The 11,467-nt window shown below is 46.4% G+C and overlaps 1 non-coding gene and 1 pseudogene across 1 annotated transcript; both read left to right on the top strand.

Moving 5' to 3' along the window:
* Window positions 1-3,734: 3,734 nt before the first annotated feature.
* On the top strand, window positions 3,735-3,844 carry LOC113921040 (annotated as a pseudogene).
* A 4,671-nt stretch (window positions 3,845-8,515) lies between these two features.
* LOC113921209 lies at window positions 8,516-8,675 on the top strand. Its single transcript, XR_003519604.1, has one exon. It is a non-coding gene; the product is annotated as a U1 spliceosomal RNA (small nuclear RNA).
* Window positions 8,676-11,467: the final 2,792 nt, after the last annotated feature.

Raw genomic sequence — 11,467 nt, 5'->3', positions numbered from 1 at the left:
GCCCCCCCCCCCGGCTCTCCCAGAGCGGGACAGACGGCACGTCGGACCCTGGGCTGGTAGTGCTTCCCTTGGGCCCCTGTGTCCTTGGTGGCATGACAGGAACAGTGGGGCCCGCTTGCACAGTTTTCCCTCAAGGGCTCACATTCCCCACTGACCCCAGCAACCCCTCTTACCAGCAGCCTCAGCTCCCCTGCCCAATGTCCCTCCACGGTACCCCAGCCCTAGGCCTGCCTGCCTCCTCTGCCCTGCCACCAGCACTCCGTAAATCCGCGGCCTCCAGCCTCACCTGGCTCTCAGCTCTGGCCCTCCGCCCCGCAAACTCTGGTCTCTGCTGTGTTCTCTCAGCCATTCTCCGCAATGACTGTTCCAAACTCCCCTGCCCACTCAAACCTCTGCGGCCTCACCAGCAAATGAGCTCATCTGCTTCTCCGGGAAACAGAAGCCTCCAGAAGGGAATGTCCTCAGCCTCGGTGCTTCATATCCTCCCCTCCCGTGACCAGTCGGAGGCGGCCTCCCTCCACCCGTCTGGCCTCCCGTGGCCTCCTGTCCTCCTCGGCCATCTCTCCTGCCCTGTTCCGGCTTCGCCCCCTCCCCTCTCCCCACCCTCCTCACCCACCCCTCCCAGCACCACTGGCAGCAGACAAGTCTCTCTCGCCTTAACCTCAACCTCCCAGGATCCCTCATCCCCTTCAGTGCCATGTCTCCCTGTCCCCAACCCCGCCTCCTGAAAGGGCTGTCCACAGTCACCCTCTCCAGCCATTTCCCCCCCGACTCCTGCCACAAAACCCTCATCATCTTGATTTCTGCTCCCGCCGCCTCCGCCCTCTCTGCCCTCCACACACAGGTGGGCCACTTCCTGGCCCCACCTCCCATGGGGTCCTCATTTTGTCCCCAGCCTCTCAGCACATTTGACAGCTTTGACCCACTCGTCCCTCTTTAAATACTTTCTGGTCCCTCAAACTCTCGGGTTCCTGATTTTCTCCCTCTTCTCTGGCCATTTCTTCCCAGCCTTCTTCCCAGGTTCCTCCTTCTTTCCCATTCTTTAAAAATTGATGCTTCTCATTATTTTGTCCTAGGCTGGCGATTCTCAAGAGAGGACAATTTTAGCCCTCAGGAGGCATCTGGCGATGTCTGGAAGAAATCTTGTTTGTCCTAACTAGGGGGCTCTACTGGTAGAGACCAGAGATGCTGCTAAAGACCCTACAATGCACAGGACACTCCCCAACACAGAATTATGCAGCCCAAGGTGTTGGCAGTGCTGGGGTTGAGAAGTCCCGTCTGAGGCCTTTGTCTCCCCACTTCTCCGTCCACACATTCTCCCGGGCCAGCACCTTTGTCCCCGTGTCTTCAGGGACCATGTTGGCGCTGATGGCTCTCACAGTCCTTGTCTACCTCCCACCCTGCCTGTCGCTTCAGAAGGGCTGCCCGCCTTCTGCACATCATCACCTGGAGCTTCAGCTGTCCAAAGCCATGTGACTGCACCTCCCCCTGGCACCCCAGCCCAACCCCCAGTCTGATTCTCTTCCTGTTCCACATCTTGGAGAATCACACCAACTCCCATTCGTCTGCTCACTTAGAAGTCCTGGGGTCACCCGCTGCCACTCCCTCTTTCTCCCGTCGTAGATCTAACGGATGGTTCCAGCTGCCAAATATATTCCGTCCATCCGCTCTGCTCCCTCTCCTCTGCTAGTTTTCTGGTTCAGGCTCCCAGACCCTCACCTACATCCCTCCAGTGGCTTCCAAACAAAGTTCCCACCCACACTCTCCCCCCTTCCCAACCCATTTCCCATCCTGAAGCCAAAGCAATCTTCCTAAAATGCCAATTTGATCATATGGCTTTGCTACTAAGAGCTCTTCAGTGGCTCCCCATTGGCCTCGGGATAAAAGTCTAGATCTCTGACCATGTCCTCCTTGCCTTTCGTCAGCTAGCCCATGCTCGTCTCTCCAGAAGAACCTCTCACCATCGTATACCTCTCCCCACCCTCCATGCCCCCTCAGCCCTGACAACGAGGTGTAGTCCCTGAAGTGGGCGCCATGTTCTCTCTCACCTCTGGGCATTTGCGACTCGCATTCCTCTGCCTACAACACCTTCCTCCTGCTGCTCGCTAACTCCCAGTCACCCACCAGGTCTGAACGCAGACACCCTTCCTCCAGACATCCTCCCAGGAGTCCTGAATCCTTCTAGGGACGCCTCCTATACAACCCATGCTTGCCAGGAGAGCACATCCCCTCCAGCAAGCGTCCACCTACCTGGCTCTCTGCCCTAATCAGTGCCCTCTGTGAGGGCGGGTGGTCCCTGCCAGTCCACTGGGCCAGCCACAGGACCTAGCACCGTGCCTGACACTAAGTAGGTGCTCAGCAAGTGTTTGCTGTATGAATGAATAAACGGGCACTTTTAAAACACTTTCAGAAGCTGGATTACTCTACACTGTGACAAGAATCAGAATTCAAAATCACTGAAAGATCCATTTAAGCAACAAATCTACAAGGCTTTCTCTACTAAGACTACTTACTATATGGGTTCAATTCAAACTAAGCAATTTGTAATTCTTCAAATTAAAGTGGCTTGTCCTCCTGAGTGATGAGGAACGGGGAATGAATGGCTTGCTTGGCCCCCGGATATTTCAGATGTCTACCCTGAGCACAAGCCGGTGTGAAATATCAGCGGTGCTGAGGACGAGTGAATCAGGGAGAGATTCAGCCACCGTCCACAGATCCGGTTGTCAAACTGACGAGTCACTGCTTTAGCTTTTTGTGTTCATTGAATATATTTAAATACGGAGTCTTGGGTACTGAGTTTTTTTTTCAGTATTATAATCATTCAACAATATCTTTATGCCCTCGTGTTTTCAGAGTGGCCAGGATGGGTCTATCTCAGAATGCCAACCAGAGTGGGGACGGTAATCAGTACCAGCCTAGGACAGGGTGAATTGTCATCTGCTCAGGCCAACCTCAACAAACCCCTTGAAATCTTAGCCCGAACAACGGGCTAAGAAAAGCTGTCTCTCCATCTAGATACATGTCTGGTTGTCTTTGAAGAAAATGGGCAAAGCAGGCTTCCTCGTGCAGAGCACAGGTATCCTCCAACCATGCAGACTGCCCTTCAGGTGTGGAAAACCTCTCCGAGGCCAGAGCTGCTCACTGTTGTCCTCAGCCACTGTGGGTACCACTGGTGGTCCGGCTACTCAGGGAGCAAACAACTCAAATTGAGACTTAGTGTTCCAAAGTGGAATCTGCAGGCTTGGGGAAAGCACCTTGGAGAGGGGTTTTTTTTGTCCTTCAGCAGGGACATTCTGTCCTCAGCAGGTGGGGACTCTGCCACCCAGGTGTGTGTGTGGGGTGGGGGTGGGGGTTGGGGGCAGGGTAGGGAATAGGAAGGTGGGGAAATCAAAATCCACCTAGAGCTTTCCAGCCAAAACCGCCTTCAAATTAATGATTTTCAATATAAAATATTGATTGCTAATCCTACTTTCAAAAATCTACATCCAAGGGCGCCTGGGTGGCTCAGTTGGTTAAGCGACTGCCTTCGGCTCAGGTCATGATCCTGGAGTCCCGGGATCGAGTCCCACATCGGGCTCCCTGCTCGGCAGGGAGTCTGCTTCTCCCTCTGACCCTCTTCCCTCTCGTGCTCTCTATCTCTCATTCTCTCTCTCTCAAATAAATAAATAAAATCTTAAAAAAAAAAAACTACATCCAAGAAACACCTGTGCCAGTACTTGTGATATTAATAACTTAAGACTATACTTTCAGGGATCATTTCTATAGTTTGTGATATTAGTAACTTGGAAGGGGAGCCACCCCTAGATGCTGAAGGGGCAAGGCTGACTGGAATGTTCTGAGTGCCAGGAGCCTCTGTCTCAGAAGCTTCTTCCTCAAGGTGAGTCTTCCCCTGGGTGCCCCTCACGTACCTCCACCCCCAACCCACCCTCTCCCTGCAGACCTGTCCGGTTGCCAACCTCAGGCCCCTGCCAAGACCACTCCTCTCCCTTCCATGTAGAGCAGTGACACTATTTGTCTACCGGACCACATCCCTTTCCTCCAACCACCCGGGGAGGCACCGTGCAGAAAAGACTGACTTTAGTGCCAAACAGACCTGGAGTCAAAGGCTGGTACCGACATTTGCTAGCTTCCGGCGTATCATTAAACTCCTCCAGTGTCAGGTTCATCATCTATAAAATGAGTATAACCACTTCAGTCACAGACCCTTGGTTGAAAGTAACAGAAATCCATTTAAACTGACTTAAGCAAAAAAAAAAAAAAAAGAAAGAAAGAAAGAAAAAAAAGTCATTTATTGAGGGGATTCGGTGGTATATCATGGAATCCAAGGAAGAGAGGAACCAACCAGTGATCTCCAACCACTATTCCTGAAGGAGAAAGAAGACCGGGGAGAGAGCGAACAATGGGCTATGACAGAACCTGGCACACAATAAAGATTCATTAAATGTCAGCAGCTATTCCTCATAAGCTACTTGCACCTCACCCCACCCCAGTGTCTGTCCCTGAAAACCAAGGGTGACAGACAGAGAAAGAGATTTTCTCACATTTGTGACCTTGGTATCTGCTCTGTCACCACCCTTAATATTCCTACTTAGACAGCAGAATTTTCCAGGCGCAGTGAGCGATTTCTATCTCATTTGGGTAATTTTTCCAACCAGATCCTAATTTCCTTCTTACATGCTCTGCAGCAAGGGGCAGAGGGCACCATGGCTGAGCTGCAGAGAGGAGTCTGGGGTGCGGGATGTCCCCCGTCCTCCCCACCCCCCACCGGCCATAGAGGATGAAGCCATGTGGTCAGGAAGCTTCATATATGTGAGGGGGCGCACAGAGGGAATGGTGACCTCCAGGACAGGGTCTGTGCCCCACCCATGTTTGCCATCCCTTTGGCTTCCTGTCTGGGGTTCTACAGACTTCCCAGGGGTCCCCTGTTCTCCTCTGCCTTGTGGGTGGTTGTTTCCCAGGGTTCTCGGGGTAACGTACCACAAAGCCAGCCACCTCAACTGCAAAATATCCGATAAAGCAACATATAATCAGGCTCAGTCATACAGACAGACCCACTGCCTGGTGTTTAGTCGGAAACTTGGAATCCGAAAGAGCCGACTTTAAATCCAAACTCCAACATTTACTAGTTGTGTGGCTGACAGCAAATCATGCACTATTCTTTTTTTCCCCCAATTTTTTTTATTATGGGAAAATACATATAACATAAAGTTTACCATTTTATTTATTTTTAAGGGTACAGGTCAGTGGCATTGTATACCCTCCAGACATCACCATCCATCTCCAGAACTCTTTTCGTCTTGCAAAACTTGCAAAAACAAAGGACAAAAAAACCCCTCTCCAAGGTGCTTTCCCCAAGTATGCAGATTTATATATACTATATCCATTTATATCAGTCAGGGCTCTCCGGAGAAACCAGAACCACAGCCTCGAAGACACATCCAGAAATAATGTTTAACCAGATATCTGGGTACCCCGTGGCCATAAAATTAACCATCATGCCATTAACGCTAAATCCCCATTCTCCCTGCCTCCCAGCCCCTGGCAACCACCGTCCTACTTTCTGTCTCTGTGAATTTGACTACTCTCAGCATTTCACATATGGGGAACCGCAGAGTGTTTGTCCTTTTGTGACTGGCTTAGTTTACTTAGCATAACGTCCTCAAGCTTTATCCATGTTGTAGTATATGTTGGAATTTCCTTCTCTCTGGGGACTGAATATTCCCTTGTATGCATGTGCCACATTTTGCTTATCCGTCCATTGACATTTGGTTGCATCCACCTTTTAACTCTTGTGAGTAATGCTGCTCTGAACATGGGCGCACAAGTACCTCCTGAGATCCAGCCCAGTCTTTTTGGTACATATCCCGATGTGAAATTGCTGGATCTTATGAGAATTCTTTATTTTTTGAGGAACTGCCGACTAATTTTGCACAGTGGCTGGGACACGTGCCCACCAATGGTGCACAGGGCTCCAATCTCCCCAAATCCTCCTCTGCACTTGTTATTTTCTGTTTTCTTGTTTGGTTTTTGATAATTGCCATCCTATAACAGGTGTGAAGTGTCATTTCATTGTGGTTTTGATCTGCATTCCCCTACTAATTAGTGACATCTTGTCATGTGCAGAACAGCCCTTTGTATAGCTTCCTTGGAGAAACGTCTACTCAAGTCCTTTGTCCATTTAATGAACTGGGTCGTTTGGGTTTTGTTGTTGTTGTGTTTTAGTTATATGTATGTTCTGGATATTAATCCCTTATCAGCTATGATTTGCAAACATTATCTTCCATTTTATGGATTGCATTATTACTCTGTTGACAGTGTCTTTCAATGCACACAATTTTTTAATTTTCATGAAGTCCAATTCGTATGATTCTTTAGTTACCTGTACCTTTGGTGTCGCATCCAAGAAATCATTGCCAAATCCGACATCATGAAGTTTTTGTATTGTTTTCTTCTAAGAGTTTTATCACTGTAGCTCTTGCATGGAGGTCCTTGATCCATTTGGAGTTAATTTTTGTATATGGCATTAGGTATGGGTCCATCTTCATTCTTTTGCAGGCAAGATGTCCAGTTTCCCCAGCACCATTTGTCAATAAGATGGTCTTTTCTCTCACTGTGTGTCTCTTGGCTCCCTTGTCAAAAATTCATGTGACCAAAAATGCAAGAGTTTATTTCTGGACTCTATTCTATTCCACTGGTCGACATGTCTGTCTTTTGGCCAGGACCACATCGTTTTAATTACTGCAGCTTTGTAGTAAGTTCTGAAGTCAGGGCAGGGAGTAGGAGTCTTCTCACTTGGTTCTTTTTCAAGATTGTTTTGGCAATACATTATTTAAAGCCTTAATTTTGCCACTTGTAAAATGGGGATGATGCTTGCATCTGCCTCACCAGGTCCTGTTTGTGTATGAGGTAAGGTGTAGAAAGCACTTAGCATGGAATGTAGTAAATTATAGATTAAATTTTCCATTAACATAAAATGATAGAAAAATTCCTTTAATGAGTTACTGCCTCTTCCAAAGTAACAAGTACAATATACATGCATGTGTAGCCTGCTTCTTCAGGAAGACTAAGCCAGTTTCTCAGCTTTTATTGGCTCTGTCTCAGCATAAACAAGTTTAGGCTGGAGTTGTCAAGCCAGTGTACAAACCACAGTTGTGCCACATAAGAAGGCTTGTGTCAATGATTGAGATGGCACCATGAAAATAAAATCTTTAAAAAGAAAAAAAAAAAGGAAAAGACAAGGGGCGCCTGGGTGGCTCAGTCATTAAGCGTCTGCCTTTGGCTCAGGTCATGATCCCGGGGTCCTGGGATCGAGCCCCCTGTCAGGCTCCCTGCTCAGCGGGGAGTTTGCCTCTCCCTCCCCTCCCCGCTCATGCTCTCTGTCACCTTCTCTGTCTCTCTCAAGTAAATAAATAAAATCTTTAAAAAAGAAAAAAAAAGGTGGCACCATGAGTTAATACCCCAACTCTGGCTCCTGCGTCTTCCACTGAACTATGCGACGTGTTCTCATCCACTGCCAGGGTCCCAACATTTTCACACTGCCTGTCGCTCCTTTATCTTCGACTCCACCCCCCCTCCCTGAACTGAAGGTAATGATTAGAATCATCATTTCTACCTATTACCGAAGCCAGGAGACTCTTTCCACACTTTCCAAATTATTCTTGGAGAAAAGGAGCCGTGTAAGGGGCACCTGGGGGGCTCAGTCGGTTAAGCGTGGGACTCTTGATTTCGGCTCAGTTTGTGATCTCAGGGTCATGAGATAGAGCCCTGCATGGGGCTCCGTGCTCAGCAAGGTGTCTCCCTCTTGAGATGCTCTCTCTCCCTCTGCCTCTGCCCCTCCCCGCCCCAAAATAAATAAATTAAATCTTGGGGAAAAAAAATACATACATACATGCAGTGAAGATGGAGCCAGGTTTAACACCAGCCTCGGTTTGCTTCTGTTTCTTGAACTCCTTGCAGAAAGCGCGCTAGAAACAGAAAGAAATTCCAAGTGGGTTAAGTCTAAGTGATAGAGCAACGTTTGCCAGGCACGCTCCTGTTGTGTTCAGGACCTCACTCCATGTGCAAATTGGGAACGTGCTCACCTCCCTGCCCCAGGGCTGGGCATAAGGTGGACTGTGGTGTGATCCCAGGACATGGGCCAGCAGACAGGTTCCTCCGGTCTGCTGCCCAGACACTAGACAAAGAAAATACCATCATAACGTGCCAGTGAGAGTTCCAAATCAAGGGTCAGGCTCAAGGTCCTCCTTTGTGTGTCCTTGTCACTTGCTTGACCTAAGTCTCCATGAAATAATGTACTATTGCTGCTCTGGGAAATCTCCCGATTCTGACATAAAAGGACATGTCTGGGGCCTTGCTTAGTTTCAGGGGTGAAGCCAATAAACATGGGTGATGTATGCATCGTGGACAGAAATAATGCTCCCCAGAGCCTCTTTGTCCTAATTGCTGGCTGTTAAACTTTTACTATATCCTGAAAAAAAGGTGAACAGAATTGCTCTGTTAAATTGATGAAAAACTCATACCTACCTGGCAGGGGAGATACCATGATCACGAAGGTGGTTTTCCCAGGACGAGGCTTATCCATTGCACTCCGGATGTGCTGACCTCTGCGATTTTCCCAAATGTGGGAAACTCGACTGCATAATTTGTGGTAGTGGGGGACTGCGTTCGTGCTTTTAAAAAAATAAAAAAATAAGTAAATAAATAAATTGATGAAAAACTGTCCTAAGTAGGAGATAATTGATAGATTATCTTATATAATATTTTAATACAAGGCAATGAAATCATTAAAAAAAAAAAAACCACCTCAAATTGCAGGTTTCCTCTCCACAGAGATTTGTTTTCCCACTGCTGGAAGCTAACATCCTTGTTTACCTTGAGTGCGGTAGGATTCATCATTCCCTGGGAATGTGACACTGGGTCTTCCCAGCACCAGCCCTTTACTCAGAGAGGAGGCTGGAAAACAGAGCAGAAAATCAGTCTTGGAGCTTCATGCTATTCCAAATTTGTGAGGATAAAAGCTGTTTACAGACTACAGTAACCTCTATTTTTAAAAAAGATTTATTTATTTTAGAAAGAAAGACAAAGGAGTGAGGGGCAGAGAGAGAGGGAGAAAGAATCTCAAGCAGACTCCCCTGCCATGCCGAATGAGGAGCCCAACGCAGGGCTCAATCTCACGACCCTGAGATCGTGTGTGTGTGTGTGTGTGTGTGTGTGTGTGTGTGTGCACATACACCCCATACCATCACCACCCCACTTAAAAGATATTGAATCTGTATTCTTAGCCATACTACAACAGTTTCACATACTGGGTCACAGTGCTGAATAAAGGTGAGATAACTCCTCTAATCTTTGGAAGCTCCAGAGAAGTCTGCAAAGTGGTAGGATTTTAACTGCAGCAGGCGTAGGATAGCCCTGGTTCTGTTCTTCTTCTACTTAGGTAGCAGCTTCCACCCAAAGAGGATTCCACATACGATTCATCCAATCACGCCAGCACATGTGGATAGTAAACATGGTCTCCACGGCCAGGAAAAGCAACAGGGTATGAACCAATCTGGGCACCTGGACCCTGACCGTTCAGCCCCTGGAAAGACGACCAGTCACCTTCCTGTATTTTGGTTCCTTTTCTCAGACCCTAAGTGACCAAGTCTAAGTCTGAGACCCTCCTGGATAAAAGGAACCAGAGAGGCGCATGGAACCTGATGTGAAACAGTGGCCAAGAAATGTTTTAAAGATGAAAAAGCAATTTGCAGACCATCATATAGTGTGGGCTTCTTTCTGCACAGTGTTTGTGTGCTGTTAATGTGTGCATATGTGTATATTTAGAGTACATTCTGGAAGAATTTTACCATGATTACAATACGATGATTATTGCTTTGAAGCAGAATTTTAGAATACTTTAAATTCTATTTTACTTTGATGTTTAATTTTTTTATAATAAGCACGTCTTAGTTCTGAAATCAGAAAATTTGTTTTTAATTTTAAAGGACAAATATGCAAAATACAAAGTTCAAACCTATAATTTCTACATATGATCAGACATTATTTTATTAATGGCAGAAAGAGAGACTAAAAATAAGATTATCTTAGCCCAGAGAAGTACAATCAAGGCCCTATTTATTTCCTCATATCCCCATATTTTATGCCCCAAAGAATATTGGATAGTTAATAGGATCTGAATCATTTTTTTTTTTTTGCTTTGACAAGAAGGCACTGAGCAAATAATCAGAATTGTTGAATAAATTCAATGTGGAAAATTACAAACTTGACCCGAGTTTATATCAGGGTTTCCAGTTACTGCGAGGGTCAATGCTGGACTCTACCTCATTTTCTTCTTTTTTCAAATATATTCTATTATGCCATTCAGTGACAAATAATAAGCATTTCCCTTCATTGTTAAAAATTCTTCAGCAACAACAGGTGTTGTTGAGGATGTGGAGAAAAAGAAACCCTCATGCACTGTTGGTGGGAATGCAAACTGGTGTACCCAATGTGGAAAACAGTATGGAGGTTCCTCAAAAAGTTAAAAATAGAGCTACCCTATGATCCAGTAACTCTACTACTGGATATTTACGCAAAGAATATAACACTATTTTGAAAAGATACATGCATCCCTATGTTTATTGTAGCATCATTTGCAATAACCAAGATATGGAAACAGCCCAGGTGTCCATCCATAGATGAATGGATAAAGACGATGTGGTATGTATTTACAATGGAATGTTACTCAGCCATAAAAAAGAATGAAATCTTGCCATTTGCAACAATATGGATGGAGCTAGAAAGTATTATGCTAGGCAAAATAAGCCAGTCAGAGAAAGACAAACACCACATGATTTCACTCATATGTGGAAATTAAGAAACAAAACAAACAAACAAAGAAAAAAAAAGAGACAAAAAATCAGACTCTTAAATATAGAGAACAAACACGGTTACCACGGCGGCGGCGGGGGGGGGGGGATTCTTCAGAAACAGACTTTAATAGCCATGTAATAAATAACTATAATACCTGTGTAATAAACAGCTGTGTCTTGGTTGATTTAGCCATTTGTCTATCATTGGCCTTTTAGGTCTTTCATTAGCTATTAGAGGTAATCATTATTTATCAATTCATTAATTGTCTAATGTCTAATTGTCTAATGTAAAGTCTCTAAAGAGACTTTACAGGTGTGATTAAGTAATGGTCTAGAGATGGGAGTATCATCCAGGTAGGCTCACTGTAACCCAAGGGTTCTTGTTTTTTAAGATTTTATTTATTTGACAGAGAGAGGGAGAGCATAAGCAGGGGGGAACGGCAAGCAGAGGGAGAAGGAGAAGCAGGCTCCCCACTGAGCAGGGAGCCCGATGGGGTGCACCATGGGGGGCTCAATCCCAGGACCCTGGGATCATGACCTGAGCTGAAGGCAGACGCTTAACCCATGGAGCCACCCAGGTGCCCCTAACCCAAGGGTTCTTCTAAGAGGGCAGGAAA

Source organism: Zalophus californianus, chromosome 3 (genome assembly GCF_009762305.2).
Source record: "Zalophus californianus isolate mZalCal1 chromosome 3, mZalCal1.pri.v2, whole genome shotgun sequence".
Classification (NCBI taxonomy): Eukaryota; Metazoa; Chordata; class Mammalia; order Carnivora; family Otariidae; genus Zalophus; species Zalophus californianus.
The sequence above is the reverse complement of the archived record's forward strand: the minus strand, read 5'-3'. Positions and strand labels throughout refer to the sequence as shown.